Source organism: Trichosurus vulpecula, chromosome 7 (assembly GCF_011100635.1).
Source record: "Trichosurus vulpecula isolate mTriVul1 chromosome 7, mTriVul1.pri, whole genome shotgun sequence".
NCBI lineage: Eukaryota > Metazoa > Chordata > Mammalia > Diprotodontia > Phalangeridae > Trichosurus > Trichosurus vulpecula.
Genome location: NC_050579.1, coordinates 183,207,984 through 183,225,275, shown reverse-complemented (window position 1 = coordinate 183,225,275; position 17,292 = coordinate 183,207,984).

Sequence of the window (17,292 nt, the reverse complement as noted above, 5' to 3'; positions counted from 1 at the left end):
AGTCTCAGCACAGGATGTCAAAAACATCCCTGGTTGGTGGGGTATGGTCACATTAGTGGATGGAGAAGATCTTCATATTCCATTAGCCCTGCACAAACCCAGCATGGGTGGGATATCTCGACATGATATGGAATGTCCCTCAACTTATTTTAGTACCTCTGGACCACCCTCTCTTGCCCAACATGAGGAGGGGACCATATTATGACCACTGGTCATAGGGTCAGTGGACATGACCCTTTCCTTGCCATCCTGTGATCACCCATGCTGATGCTTCATTTCTGGCCCTTCTGGAGGATCAAAAGCAACATCTATCAATCAATGAGACCCTGTATTTTACTTTGCCTCTTCTGAGTGTCTGGGTATCAAGCCCTATATGAATAAGTCTGTGGGGACCAGTGGGCATCTCAGTTCCTGAAGAAGCTGTGAGGTCTCATTCATTGAAGGGGTCTGGTCCCTTTAATAAATGGTTAATGGCATGGAGCTTTCTTGTAGATTAGATAATTTTGAACCCCACAATGGTATATATATTTTTGGGAGAGCATACCCTATGTTTATGGGGAAAATGGCCTATTACAAACAGTCTTACTATGTTATTTTGTTAAATGCCTTTGCTTTTTAACTAATTATGTCCTCTGAGTAGAGAAAAAGGAAACATATTGGTAGGTTCTTATAGACTATATAAGCTTGAGTAGATATGGATCAAAAGAATGCCTTGGACCTGGGATACCTATTATGGGAAACTAGTATTGGGGTTTCATGATGTGTTATGGTGGAACTGTCTCAAAAAATTCAGAGTCAGACTACCTCTAACCCAAGTATAGGCATTTATTGAGAATGATGCCTTTCATGAAGTGGGCTAAGTTCCAAGAGGAACTAGCAACTTCAGAGAAAGCAAGATGGATTTTTATAGGGTAAAGATGCAATTACATAACAGAAATTATGAATATTAAAAAGGCCGGAGGGGTTTGTTAAGGGATTAGGTAATAGGGAAGCGGTCTCAGCCACAGTGGAACTGCACATGTGATTACCCACAATTCATAGAGAAAAACCCATGGTGGGGTATGTATGTATGATAATGATATTATAATAAGCTTCTCTACATCATAAGTTCACTTGAGGTCAGTTCTTTAGTATTACTGCACAGGTGCCTACTTAGGGGTCCACGTACTGCTTGGGCATCCTGGTGGTGCTGCTTTCTGATGGCTGAATATTGTGGTCCTGTCTGACACTAGATGGATGTGGTGGAGTACATGGACACACCTGCTGTTTCTATGGGAAATATGAGGAATGGGTCCTGGGGCAGTGGCTAGCTAGAGGCAGTGGCTGGCATCCCATCACATGGACATGCCTGCTGTTCTGTGACAAATATGAGTTCATGGACACACCTGTTGTTCTAATGAGCATTGAGGTGTATATGAAGAAGTTAAGATATTGATATTAAGTGGAGGGGTGTGAGTGGCTATGGAGGGGCAGTGGGCCTGCTGTTCAGTGGGGTCTATAAAGAAGCTTGAATATTGGGGCTGGGGGCAGCTTTATTAGGATTCCATCACTAGTATCTAAGAGAAAGGCAAGAGGTGGTACAAACAAGTGGGTTTTAAGTATTCACTACTTCCTTCATATTTCTTATAGACACTTGTGACCATATTGGGCCAGCATAATGTATTTCTTTATACCTAAAGTGTCCTTTCTGTTTTTCCAAAGTTAAACTTTTTCTTTCCTTCCTTCTTTCCTTCTTTCTTTTTGTTAATTTTTTTTTTTGTTTTTGCTTTTTGGCAGGGCAATTGGGGTTAAGTGACTTGCCCAAGGTCACACAGCTAGTACATGTGTCAAGTGTCTGAGGCCGGATTTGAACTCAGGTCCTCCTGATTCCAGGGCCGGTGCTCTACTCACTGCACCACCTAGCTGCCCCTTTTGTTAATTTTTACCATGAAGCTTTTACAAAGGAACATTTATTTCAAAAGATAAATCATAAATTTACAAAAAACACTAACCCCCAACTCAAAATTCTCCTTCCCCCTCCTCAGTGGGGGCGAAGTGTATTAGGTTCATAGCTTAGTTACATTCCCATGAGCACAGTTTCACCTCCAAGTCCAAAGCCTACCTGGAGCGAGTCCCAGACACCCTGGTTTTCTCAAGGTTTCCGTGATGAGATGACTGGCTGTTGCATCACCTTGCTGGCAATACTGACTCTAAGGTCAGTCTCCAAGGCTAGAACTACCCAGTCTGTGAGAATCACCTCTGGCACAAGAAATCAAGGACAAACAACAAAGAACAGAAACAAACAGGTGCAGGCTCACTTCTTGGAGATGGGGTAAAAGAGAGGTAAGCTGTGGATTGGCAAGTAGTTCCCTTCTTACCTGTTCAGTTCATGGTATTCATTATGAATGGAGTAGCTAGGAGTACAGCTAAAAAGATGGTGGTAAAAGAGTGAACAACACTGCAGTACTTTTGAAAACTCAGATGACCAATCCAGATGACTACCCCTTCTAGATGCAGTGAGCACCATGCCAGGCAAACCGAACATGCCCAAAAGCTGGGTTACACTTATTTTTATTCTAAATTTAATAAATACCAAATAGAATGCATATCTGCATATACAAAGTGAAAATGAAAAAAGAGGATTGTATATGACATTGCATATCTTAGTGAGTTTGAGGATTTGTTCAAGTGATTGTTATCAATTTCCTTTCTTAGAAATTACCTGTTTGCTGGAAAGATTTACATGAACTGATGCTGAGTGAAGTGAGCAGAACCAGGAGAACATTATACACAGTAACAGAAACATTGTGTGATGACCAACTTTGATAGAATTAACTCTTCTCAGCAATATAAGGATCTAAGACAATTCCAAAAGATTCATGATAGAAAATGTTATTCACATCCAGAGAAAGAATTATGGAGTCAGTATGCAGATCGAAGTATACTATTTCCTCTTTTTTTTTCTTTCTTGTGGTTTTTCCCTTTTATTCTGATTCCCCCTTTACAACATGACTAATGTGGAAATATGTTTAATATGACTGTACATGTATAGCCTATGTCAGATTGCATACCGTCTTGGGGAGAAAGGAACAGAGGAAGAGGGAGGAAATTTAAAATTTGAAATCTTATAGAAGTGAATGTTGAAAACAAAAATAAATACATTAAAAATTTTTTTGGTTTTTTTTTTGGAAGGGGGAAGGCAGGGCAATTGGGATTAAGTGACTTGCCCAAAGTCACATAACTAGTAAGTGTGTCAAGTGTCTGAGGCTGGATTTGAATTCAGGTCCTCCTGACTTAGGGTCGGTGCTCTACTCACTGCATTACCTAGCTGCCCCTAAAAAAATTTTTTTTGAAAAGAAGTTACCAGTTTAGAAAAATGAAACTGAACAGGTATAATTATAATGATGAATCTTAGTACCAAAGAGGAGAGGAGAACATGGCCTCTATCCAGTTTTATGCAAAGATGTAAGATCATGTATGCAGAACAATACATATACATAAGTCATACTTAGTTGAAATATAGGTAAGTTTTGATAAAAAATTTTCTTTTGCCCTTTTTTATTTTTGTTATAAGGATTAGCTCTCTTAGGAGGGGGAGGAGGGTTATTTTGGAAATGGTGATAGAAAAATGCTATCAATGAAAATTAAAAAGAAAAGGATTCATATCCTTTGACTATTTTACCCATTGTGGAATGGAAATTATCACTCAAAATATGGAAAATTTAACAATTAGTTCTCTAGATAGTTTGAGCTGACTCCAACACACCTAGGTGCTGTAAGTATTTTGACCAATGCTTTTTTTAAAACTTATACTATTTTTCTTGTAGACATTTAAAAATTTCTTATTGTCAGATACATCTGTCTTATCCTTAATAATTACTTCTATTTGTTGAGTGGAAAAAAATTCATAAGCCCTTCACAGTTGAGATAAATATTTAATTTCATTTTATTTCAACATTTTTATAATATTATTTTGTTCTTAGATGTTTAAGTCTGCGATCCACCTATAACTCACTAAAGTTTATAATGTAAGATATGGGAAATTATTTTTCCAACAGATTACCAACCAATTTTCCTAAGTATCTTTGTTAAGTAATGAATCTTTTACCCAAGTTTTATTTTTCAAAGATTTGTCAAACACAAATGATTTCCATATATGTGGTTGGAGTCTGCTGGGTTTATTTGTATTCCATTGATTTATTTCTGTTTCCCCCTCCCCCCAAAAAAGTTCTTGGTTATTTTATTGTTAGTCACATTAAAATATGTTTCGAAAATCCGAAGCGCAAAACCACTTTTATCAACTTTTCTCTTTAGTTTGCTTCATGCTATTCTTGCCAGTTTATTATTCTATATAAATTTCACAGTGATTTTTATCTAGTTCTTTTTTTAAAAAAATAGTATTTTATTTTTTCTAATCACATATAAAGACAGATTTTAACATTCATTTAAGATTTTTGAGTTCCAAATTTTCTCCCTCTCTCCCTTACCTCCCTTCTCCCTAAGACGGTAAACAATTTGATATAGGTTATATATGTGCAATCATGTAAAACATATTTTCGCATTATATTGTAAAAGAAGAAACAGATCAAAAGAAAAAAAAACTATGAAAAAAAGTGAAAATATTATGCTTTGATCTGCATTAAGACTGCATCAGTTCTTACCTGGATGTGAAGAGGAATTTTCCTCATGAGACCTTTGGAATTATCTCGAATCATTGTATTTTGGGGAATAGCTAAGTCATTCATAGTTGATCACCATACAATATTGCTGTTACTATGTACAATGTTCCACTGGTTTTGCTCACTTCACTTTGTATCAGTTCATCTAAGTCTTTCTGAAATTTTTTTCTCCCTCCTTCTCTCCTCTCCTTCCTCCCCAAGATGGCAAGCAATCTAATATAGGCTATATGTGTACAATTATATTAAACATATTTCTACATTAGTCATATTGTGAAAGAAGAATCAAAATAAAAGGGAAAAACCACAAGAAGGGAAAAAAAGAGAAAATAGCACTCTTTGATCTGCATTCAGACTCCACAGTTCTTTCTCTGGATGTGGATGGCATTTTCCAACGTGAGTTTTTTGGAGTTATTTTAGATCCTTGCATTGCTAAGAAGAGCTAAGTTTGTCAAAGTTGATCATTGCACAGTGTTACTGTTACTGTGTACAATGTTCTCCTGGTTCTGCTCACTTAGCTCAGCATCAGTTCATGTAAGTCTTTCCAGGTTTTTCTGAAATCAGCCTGCTTATCATTTATAGCACAATAATATTCCATTACATTCATATTCCACAACTTGTTCAGCCATTCCCCAATTGATGAAGATCTCCTTAGTTTCCAATTCTTTGCCATCTTAAAAAGAGCTGCCATAAATATTTTTGTACAAGTAGGTCCTTTCCCTTTTTTTAAAATCTCTTTGGAATGTAGACCTAGTAGTGATATTGCTGGGTTAAAGGGATTGCTGTTTGGGCATAGTTCCAAATTGCTCTCTAGAATGTTTGGATCAGTTCACAACTTCACTAACAATGCATTAGTGTCCCAATTTTCCCACATTCCCTCCAACATTTATCATTTCCCTTTTCTGTTATATTAGCCAATCTAGTAGGTATGAGGTGGTACCTCAGAGTTATTTTAATTTGCATTTCTCTGATCAATAGTGATTTAGAGCATTTTTTCATATGACTATAGATAGCTTTGATTTCTTCCTCTGAAAACTGCCTGTTCATATCCTTTGACCCACTGCACAATTCTTTTAATGAAGTTAATATGGTTTTGATCTCTAAAACTGGCAAAGATAAGTTGAGGGAAAAAAAGACTACAGGCTAAAATAATGATTATTCACACAACAATAAATTAGGTGTAAAAACATTGGCAAATATGAGACAGTAGAATAAAAAGATATTCATTACAACCAAATTGGATTATACCAAAAAAGTGAGGATGGTTCAACTTATGTATTTTTAAAAATACGTTTTATTGCTGCCTTTTGTTTTTTTACAACACAGTCATTTCTGGAAATATCTACTTCCCCTACTTTCCTGATCGAATTCTACATTGTAACACAGAAAAACAATTAAGCAAAAAACACCCAGTATGGTTACTGCTTCTGACAATATATACTATATTCTGTGCTAGTAGTCACCTCTGCTGCAAAGAAGGAGCTACTTTTTATTATCTATTTTCTGAAATCATTAATGGTTTTTCAGTTTGATTAGAAATCAATCAATGAGCCTTTACTTGTGCCAGATACTATGGCAGGCACTTAGAACACAACAGGTAAAAATATAACAGTCCTCGCTTTCAAGTAGCTTACCTTCTACTCAGAGTTCAACTTCCTTGTAGTAATCTTTTAATTAACATTGATTGTTGTCATCATGAATGTGCATTTGGTCCTGCTTATTTTAATGCTATATGAATTTTTGTTTGAACTGTGTTCCTTAGAAACATCATTTTTTAGATTCTGCTTTCTAATCCGTTATTTTATACTCTTCCATTTTATGGATGAGTTCATCCCATTCATAGATATGACAATAATTGTATATTTCTCTCTATTCCATCTTCTGATTTGTTTTTTTCTTTGTTTTCTGTCCTACACTTTACAAAGAAGGTGATAAGAGAGGAGTGTGCTCAGCACTAGTGATCTAAACTGGGTAAGATTTGCTTCAGCAATCTGCCCTTCCTCTCTTCCCTTCTCCAAAAGACAATTACAGGTTCTTATCAATCCTATGTGACTCAGTGGCTCAGATAGAATGCTGGGACTGGAGTCAGGAAAGCACCTCCTCCTGAGTTCAAATCTGGCCTGAGATACTTGCTAGCTGTGTGACCCTGGGCTTAACCTTGTTTGCCTCAGTTTCCTCATCTGTGAAATGAGCTGGAGAAGGAAATGGCAAACCACTCCAGTATCTTTGCCAAGAAAAACCCCAAATGGGGTCATGCAGAGGAGGACACGAATAAAAAATGACTGAACAGCAATCAATTCTCTCTTTTCTTTTCAACCCCAACCTTTATGACCCACCTTTTGAGACGGGGCTTACTAATCCCTTGCTGAATCTACCTGCCTTCACTACCAGTTCCCTCTCATTTCCTTGTGAACTTGACACTAAACTTTGTGTGTGTGCGTGTGTGTGTGTGTGTGTGTGTGTGTGTGTGTGAGAGAGAGAGAGAGAGAGAGAGAGAGAGAGAGAGAATGAGAGAGAGAGAGAGTGTGTGCTCACAGGCACATAAAAGTCTTACACTCCTTTGGTTCAAATAAAAGTAATGGTTCAGATGATGCTTCTCTCACACTTTTCTCAGTGTTTGCATAGTCTTCTTTACAAGAAGTGTGATAATATGAAGTACTAAGTTCTATCTCCTTTGCCCCCCCCTTTTCCCTATTGTATTCCATTTTTCCTTGTTTTCTTAAGAACATCAAAACATTAAAAAAAATCCTAGTGTCTTTCTTTCATGACATTAGGGTTCTGAGGGGATATTTGTTCTCCCTCTGTTACAGGAATTCCATGGATTTCAGGGGCTCTGCTTCCTTAGAGGGGAAAATACCTCTTTATTTTCACCAACCTTTGATTTCCTTGGTAATCCTATGTATAAAAAAAATATCCTTAGAAGGGGTCCATAGGTTCAACAAATTTCTCAAAGGGGTCTATGACACAAAAAATGTTGGTAACCCTTCTCTTTTTAGAATGTAAACCCTTCATCCTTTTTCAATCCCTTCCAGTGGCTTAAGTGTAATTACTTTAGGATGTTTACAGCCTAAAGTTTCTATTCAACTTTGGTCTTTTTTTCAAGAATGCTTGGATATTTTTTATTTCATTAAAAGTTTTTGTTTACTCCTCTAGGATTAACCTCTGTGTTACTTGGTAAATTATTTTTGGTTATAAGCCTTTCCCTTTTGCTTTTTAGAATAGCATATTACAATTTCTCTTTTGTGGTAACTGCTAAGTCTTGTATAGTCCTGACTGGGTTCCTTGATACTTGAACTCTTTTTTTCTGACTGCTTACAATATATTTTTTCTTGACACGGAAACTCTAGTTTTTGGCTATGACATTCTTAGGGGTTTTCATTTCTTCTTATTTTTCAGGAGGTAACCAAATTATTTCTATTTTCACTTTGCCCTTTTTTTCTTATAGGCCTAGGTAGTTTTTTTTTCATGATTTATTGAAATAAGGTATTCAGGATTTTTTGTGGGGGGGGGAGGGATAATAAATTTTCTCTCCTTAGTATGTTTTTCAAGTCAGTTGTTTTTGATAGGAGATACCTTATATTTCCTTCTATTGTTACCACTTTAAAAAAATTTTGTTCTCATATTTCTTGTCACAGAATTATTGATTTCTTTTCCATCCATTTTAATTTTCAGGAATATTATTACTTGGGTAAAGTTTTGTGTCTTTCAGACATTTTATTTTTTCCAATTACATGTGAAAATAATTTTTTACATTCATTTTTAAAATTTTGAGTTCCAAATTCTCTCCCATTCTCCCTCACTTCCTCTCTCATTGAGAAGGTAAGCAATTTGATATAGGTTATACACGTGTAGTCATACAAAACGTATTTCTATAATAGTCATTCTGAAAGAAAATACAGACCAAAAAATGCCAATAAAGATAAAGAAATTTAAAAATTTTTTGCTTTGACATTGCATTCAGACTTTATCAGTTCGTTCTTTGGAAGTGGATAGCAATTTTCATCATAAGCTCTTAAGAATTGTCTTAGATTATTATATTGCTGAGAATAGCAAAGTCATTCACAGTTGATCATCATACAATATTGCCATTACTGTATACGATGTTCTTTCTCCTGGTTCTTCTCACTTCACTTTGCATCAGTTCATGTAAGTCTTTCCAGGTTTTTATGAAGGCATCCTGCTCAGCATTTCTTATAGAACAATGGTATTCAATCACAATCATATACCACAATTTGTTCAGTCATGTCCCAATTAAGGGACATCCCTTCAATTTCCAGTTCTTTGCCACCACAGAAGTTGCTGCAATAAACATTTTTATACATATAGGTCTTTTTCTTTCTTTTTAAAAAAATCTCTTTGGGATACAAACCTAGTAGTGGTAGTGCTGGAGCAAAGGGTATGCATAGTTTTATATCCCTTTAGGTATAGTTCCAAATTGCTCTCCAGAATTGTTAGATCAGTTCACAACTCCACCAACGGTGCTTTAGTGTCTCAATTTTTCCACATCCCCTCCAACATTTGTCATTTCCCTTTTCTGTAATATTAGCCAATCTGATAGGTGGTTACCTTAGAGTTGTTTTAATATGCATTTCTCTAAATAATAGAGATTTAAAGCATTTCTTCATATGAGTATGGATAGCTTTAATTTCTTGTTTGGTCCTGATCTTTTCCTGTTGTCTCCAGGTATTTATTGAGTGCTGTCTTCTTCAATGATCACAGGGGCAGCTTAGGTCAGTAAACTGTAAACTTTCAGCACCCTAAGCAATTTGATTGATGTTCTCCCAGTCTGAGTTTTGCTGACTCCTGACCCTTGTCTAAGTCTAGGACAACACTGCTACTCGCTTGCCTCTGCTCCAGTAGACAGTTGTTGGACCCGGTCCTTGTCCATGAGTTGAAAGACTTCTCAGGGTCAGAGTGACAGAATTACAGGATAGCCTCTGGTTCATACCTCTTACCCTGGGAACACAGAGTAGGCCCCAACCTAGTCAACAGCTAGAAGGCTTTTAAACAGGATGTTCCCAGTGCCCACACACCTGTTTTTTTTTTCCTCTCTGCCTAAATTAAGTGGAAGAAAAGCACCTATTGTAGTTTCTTCTGAATTTTTCAGATAAGGAAACTGAAGCAAAGACTAAAGGACTTGCACAGGGTTATACTGATGGAACCCTAATAAAGCTATCCCCAGCCTCAATATTCTAACTTCCTTATGGGCCTCCTTGAACACCAGGCATGTCTTGATTTAACCACACAATCTGGCTTTAACCATGTCCCCAGACTCAATCATAGGCCTCATTGAACAGCAGGCCACTGCCCCTAGCTAGCCACTGCTCCCAGACTCAATACAGCCACTGCCCCTACTTAGCCAGTCCCCTCCTCCCCCACTACTCAATATCCTAACTTCCTCATATATGCCTCATTGACTCACTAGAACAGCAGGCATGTCCATGTGATGGAATCCCAGCCACTGCCTCTAGCTAGCCACTGCCCCCAAACCCATTCCTCATATTTTCCACAGAAACAGCAGGTGTGTCCATGCACTCAACCACAACTACATCCATCTGATCTCAGATAGGACCACAATAGTCAGCCAATCAGAAAACAGTACCACCAAGATGCCCAAGCAGAACGTGGACCCCAAAACAATAGAACGGACTTTCTTCAAATAGGTATTTGTGCAGTAATAGCAAAAGCTGTCCTTTAGGTGAATTTATGACATAGAGAGAGACTTATTTTTTTTTTACTTTTTTTTTTTTGCAGGGGGAAAGGTGGGGCAATTGGGGTTAAGTGACTTGCCCAAGGTCACACAGCTAGTAAATGTGTCAAGTATCTGAGGCCAAATTTGAACTCAGGTCCTCCTGACTCCAGGGCCAGTGCTCTACTCACTGCGCCACCTAGCTGCCCTGAGAGGCTTATTATAATATCATTATCACACATACATGTTCCCCCACAATATGTTTTTCTATATACATTGTGGGTAATCACATGTGCAGTTTCACCAAGGCTGAGACCCCTCCCCTATTACCTAATCCCTTGACCAACCTCTCCTGCCTTTTTAATATTCATAATGTCTGTTGTGTAATCAGCATCACTACACTATAAAATTTCCTGTCTTGTCTTACTGAAGTTGCTGGTTCCTTTTGAAACTCAGCCTGCTGGAGTACATAATCCTCAATAAATGACTTTGCTTAGATTGGAGATGGTCTGAGTCTGAATTCTTTCTAGATGACCCCTACAACACACCATGAAATTGCAACAGTACTGCTAGTAAGTGTTTGAGTGGATTTTAGTGGATTTGAATCCAGGTCTTCCTGACTCCAAGTTGAATGATCTGTCCATGGTGCCACCTAGCCACCTAATCTTACACCATTTGGCAAGATAAATTCCAAATGGATATGTGACCTAAATATAAAAGGTCACATCATGAAAGATCAGAGAACAGAAGGTGAGATCTTTCATACCCATGGCTGGTACAGGGGTTGGGGTGTAGAATTCTTTTTTTTTTAATTAGTTAATTTCTTTATTTTTAATTTTCAACATTTGCTTCCATAAGTTTTAAATTTTCTCCCTCTCTCCTCTCCCTCCCTCCCCAAGACAGCTTGCGATCTGATCTAGGCTCTACACATACATTCCTATCAAACACATTTTCACATGTTGTCATGTTGTATAGAAGAATTATAACAAATGGGAGAAACCATGAGAAAGAAAACAAAACAACATCAAAAAGAAAATAGTCTGCTTTGCTCTGCATTCAGACTCCATAGTTCTTTCTCTGGATGTGGATGGCATTTCTCATCATCAGTCCTTTGGAATTTTTTTAGGTTCTTTCATTGCTGAGAAGGGCTAAGTCTATCAAAATCAGTCATCAAACTCTGTGGCTGTTACTGTGTATAATGTTCCCCTGGTTCTGCTCACTTCACTCAGTTCATATAAGTCTTTTCAGGTTTTTCTGAAGTCCGTGGGGTGTAGAATTCTTAACCAAAAATCAGGGTGATAAAAGAGAAAACAGAAGAGGGGAAACTGGTAGGGGGAAATCTTTGTATCAAGTAAGTGACAAAAGTCTGATATAAAAATATAGATAATAAGCTCAGTGAGTAGAGTACTGGCCCTGGAGTGTCAGGAAGACCTGAGTTCAAACCTGGCCTCAGACACTTGATACACACTTACTAGCTGTGTGACCTTGGGCAAGTCACTTAACACCAATTGTCCTGCCAAAAAAAAAAAGAAAAAAATATAGATAATGGAGTGAATTGATATAAATATGTAAATCTGAGACTCATTCCTGAAAGGACATGAACGAGTTTTTTAAAATTGCAAATTGTTAACAAGCATATGAAAAATTGTCCCACAGCACTACTAAGAGAAATACAAGTCACAATTCTTGAGTTTTTGCTACATATGTTGCACAGTAGAAAAGGTGAGGTGTTAAAAGATGACAATAGTCAACATTGCAAGGTATAGAGAAATACAGGAACACAAATATTCTGTTGGTGCAGGAAATTGTTCTAACTATTCTGGGAAACAATTCAGAATTGTGTAATAAAAGTAACTAAATTATTCAAATTTCTTGACTTATGAAATCTTCTATTAGGCATATGCTTTGAAGAAGTAAAGAGGGAAAGAAAGATTCCACATATACCAAAATATTCGTAGCAGCACTTTTTTGGAGTAACAAAAAAACTGGAAAAATTTGAGTGCCTACTAGCTGGAGAATAGTTGAACGAATTGTGACATATGAATAAAATGGTATACTATTACATTATAAAGATAAGGACTAGATCTGCGATTTCATTTTGTATAGAAAACTTCTATGGTGAGAAAAACTCCCTCTATCATTTTAGGTTGTCACTTTCTCCCCAACTTATTCTCTTAGACAGTTGCCTCAGGGCATTGAGAGGTTACTGTACTGCACTTCATTAGGTATAAGAAGTAAGAAATATGAGGACTTCAGAGAAACCTGTAAAACTTCTATGAACTAATCTACAGCAAGTAAACAAAACAAAAACAATATGTGAAGTAACTATACTAGTGCAAATGAAAATAACATCGAATCACATACAAACTCTGATTAATTGTAATGACACATCTTGGTTATATTGACTTTTTTTCTGGGGAATACAAAGTCCACAGAGTACAGAGAGTCTCTCAAATGAAGGAGTCTGGAAAATGGTCTACAATTTATAGTCTAATAGAGTCGTCAGGTACATTGACAATTTAAATGACTTTCCTGTAATCATGGGATATATGAGAGTTAGGACTTGAATTCAGCTTTAACATCTTTGATGCTGAAATTCTGTCCTCTATGTTATGTTATTTATGCATTAACAAAACTGAATGTGTATGTATATAAAAGAAAGCATTAAAGAGTTTCTTAACATAGAACAACAAAGTATAAAGAAGTTTCTCAATCAGTCCCCTGGGATTATAAGGTATCATTCATTGGATGAAGGAAACAAAGACCATACAGACCTCTTCTTGTGATTGGTTGAAAGGACAGGCCGTTTTACCTGGGCCTATTAAAAAAAAAAAGCTATCCCTACTCCAGAGAGTAATTCTGATACTGGAGAAGTCAGTCAGTTATGTTGGAAAACATTGGCTCTTGAGGTCATTCTTTTTTTTTTTTTTTGAGGTCATTTTTTATCTTTCCTTATTCTTTTCTTACAAATGTCAGCAAGAAGTGTAGGAAGGAAAAGAGATTTTTTTTTCCCTTTACCACCACTGGCTATGGGGTCTGGCACCACTTCTTCCTGAAACCCCGACTTCTGTTTAGTCATTCAGCCAGTCAATAAGCATTTTATTAAGGAGCTGCTATGTACCAGGCACTGTGGTATGAGCCAGGGATATAAAGAAAAGCAAAAGACAATCCCTGCCCTCCAGGGGCTCCCATCTAATAGTGGGGACAAAAATGAAAACAAACATGTACAAAACAGCTATTCAAAATTTAAGATAAATAGGAAATAATCAACAGAGAGAATGAAAAGAGGTTGGAAAAGGCTTTCTGTAACAAATGGGATTTTAGATGGGATTTGGAGGAAGCCAGGGAAGTCAATAAGGAGAGATGAGAAGAGAGACCATTCCTAGGCATGGGGGATAATGCCTGGAGCTGAGTGATGGAATGTCTTGTTCAAAGAACAGCAAGGGGGCCAGTGTCACTGGACTGAAAAGTATTGGGTGGGAAGGGGTTAAGTATAAGAAGATTAGAATAGTAGGGGAGGGGCTAGGTTATAAAGGACTTCGAAGGTCAGAGAGTTTTATATCTCATCCTGAAGGTTATAGGGAACCACTAGAGTTACTGAGTACTGGGATGACATGTGCTTTAGGAAAATCATTTTGTCAGTTGAATGGAGAATGGACCGGAGTGGGGAGAAACTTGTGGCAGGAAGATCAATTAGCAGGCTATTGCAATAGTCCAGGCAGAAAATGAAGAGGAATTAAGAAGCCTCTTGATGAGGGTAAAAGAGGAGAGAATAAAAGCTGACTTGAAGCTTAAAATCAAAGCAACTGAGATCTTGGCAACAGGTCCCATCACTTCCTGGCAAATAGAGGGAGAAGAAATGGAAAGCATTCCAAGGAGTCCATTTGCAAAGTTGAATTGAGAACAATGGAAAGGACAGAGCCCAGAGCTGGGATATAGCAGGCCCCAAAATCAAGATGTCAGCTGGCCCGATGGTATAGGATTCTATTCTATCCAAAAGTCCATAGTAGTAACCTAGTTAAGGATGTCAGCTAAACCCATAGATAGAAAACAAGCAGTAAAGCAACATACAGCAGAGGCTGTGAGACCAAGTTCTATAGAAGCAGTTCAAAAACATTTGGATTTGGACCCTGCAACATCAGAGATGTTTGCTACATGTGGGCCTGTCCACAAGTGAACTCTGTGGGAAGCCGCTCCTCCCGCTTGTGCTATGCACATTTGTTGGAGATTATACTCTAGGTTTAGGTGCAGCTACTGTTTGGTTCTTGTTCTTACTGTGCTACTACAGGAAATGCCTGTGCCTTGGACTAATTGTGTTTATGGATGACTAGAGTAGAGGTAAATTGATGGAAACTCATGAGATATTGTTTTAGGAGTGTGGATACATAGAGTACATTGAACCTGTGAATCCCCAGTGTCATGGCGCGCGCGTGTGTGTGTGTGTGTGTGTGTGTGTGTGTGTGTGTGTGTGTGAGAGAGAGAGAGAGAGAGAGAGAGAGAGAGAGAGAGAGAGAGAGATGGGAGGGTAGACCATAAAGGGCATTATATAAAATAAATTTAAACTTTCTGCTCTTTTACCACAGTGTCACAGACCCACTATCCACACAGAATGTTTTTTCAGGTAGCTGTTGGCACTCTACCTTCTACTTAGCCTGTCGCATTGGTAACTAAGGTAGGACTTTCTTATTGTTTTAGAATGATAAATTAATTAAATCTCTTTGATTTTGTCTTACTAGGTGCTAAACCCCAGACCCACACTCTTTTACTACCAGGTGCAAAGCCCCAGCCCCAAACCCCTAATTACTAGGTGCTGAGCATATATAGGCATGAAGCCCTCAGGGTCCTAAGAGGAGTTGCTAAGACCAGAACCAACAGTAGGTGCCTAAGTTCTGGTTGCTTAGATGGTGGTTGATGATGTCCAAAGATTGTATAAAAAGAGAGAACAGAGTTGTTTGCTTGAGGCTCTCACTCCTGGAGGAAAGTTGGTGTGGGACTCAGGGCAGCTGCTCTAAGAGTCTCTTGGCTCCTCAGTCCAGATGTTGATGGTTTCTTGGTAACTATGAATTGTATTCGGTCTGTTTATAATGTATGTTTGTAATTTGTTTGTATTTGCTCTGAAGTTCAAGGTGCTGGCTTTTTCCCCTGAACTAAGTGAATGATATTTGTAAGTTGGATTGAAATAAGATTGTTAACCTCCTAATGTCACTTTCCTTAGTAAGCAGATCAAAAGAATCTGTGCTGGCAGTGTTCTTGTTGTGCTTGCGTTAGTCTTTCACCCCCCACAGCAACTGCTAGCTGAATTGTTGAAACACCTGTTCTACTCTCCACTGTCCACCCTTAGATAAATTAGGCCATACTGTCTTGTCTATTTTCTCCTTCCTCCAGTGCCCTTGATTATATGCTCCTGTTTAATTAACACCTCCAGTTAACAGGTTCATTTTGTTTTGGGTTTTTTTTTGGTGGGGTTCAAAAAGGTACTAGTACTAGGTCACCCCCCCCCTTTTTATAACTTCTTTGATTCCCACCTTCCTTCAAAGGGGCTGAGTCAGCACATGTAAATTATACTGAGTGAATTTTTTAAAGCTTCTCTGGAGATCTCAGAATTTGGAGATGGCCCCCCAGATTGTGTTTCTGGAAAATTGTGCCTGTGACAGAGGGGAGAGGAATGATTCTGACTCTCTCTCCACTATGTCGCTTCCTTCTAGCTTAGATTCTGTGATTAAGAAATAATTGATGGAATTGGCTAAGTTGGTGAGTGGGAGAATGTGTTTTTGAGTGTATATGGGGGTCAGGGATCAGTGCCCTTCAAGTCACCTTCTATAAGTAGTTTCATACTGAAAAAGTTGATTCTGATTAAATAAACCGCATATAATATTTTCCTATTTTTTTTTTGTCAAGGGCACTACCCTCTTTCCTGTTACTCGGGTTTACACAATTTCATAATCATCCTGGCATCTTCACCCTTCCTCTGCCTACATTTTCTTTTTTATTAGATTTTTTATTTTTAGTTTACATCATTCAGTTCCACATGTTTTTGAGTTCCAAATTTTCTTCCCCTCCCTCCTCTCCCCCCTCACCCCCCAAGATAGCATGGAATCTGATATGTTTTACATATACCTTCACATTAAACTTACTTACACAATAGTCAAGCTGTAAAGAAGAATTATAACCAATAGAATGAATCATGAGAAAGAAGAAACAAAACCAAAAAAGAAGAGAAAAAAAAAAGAGAGAGCAAATAGGTTGCCTCAATCTGCATTCAGACTCCACAGTTCTTTCTCTGGATATAGATAGCTCTTTCCATCATGAGTCCTTTGGAGCTATCTTTGAATCTTGTATTGCTGAGAAGAGCCAAGTCTATCAAAGTTAGTCATCACAAAATCAACGTGTCTGTGGTTGTGTACAATGTTCTCCTGGGTTCTGCTCCCCTCACTCCTCATCATATCATGTAGGTCTTTCCAGGTTATTATGAAGTCCTTATCTCCCCCGTTTCTTATAGCATAAGAGTATTCCATTATATTCATATACCACTTGTTTAGCCCTTCTCCAATTGATGGGTATCCCCTTGATTTCCAATTCTTTGCTACCACAAAAGAGCTGCTATAAATATTTTTGTACATATGGGTCCCTTTCTCCCTTGTGTGATCTCTTTGAGATATAGCCCTAGAAGCGGTATTACTGGGTCAAAGGGTATGCACATTTTTATAGTCCTTTGGGCATAGTTCCAAATTGCTCTCCAGAACGGCTGGATCAGTTCACAACTCCACCAACAATGTAACACCATTCCAATTTTCCAACATCCTCTCCAGCATTTATCATTTTCCTCTTTTGTCATGTTAGCCAAACTGACAGGAGAAATGTGGTACCTCAGAGTTGTTTTGATTTGCATTTCTCTAATCAATAGTGATTTAGAGCATTTTTTCATATACCTATAGATTCTTTAATTTC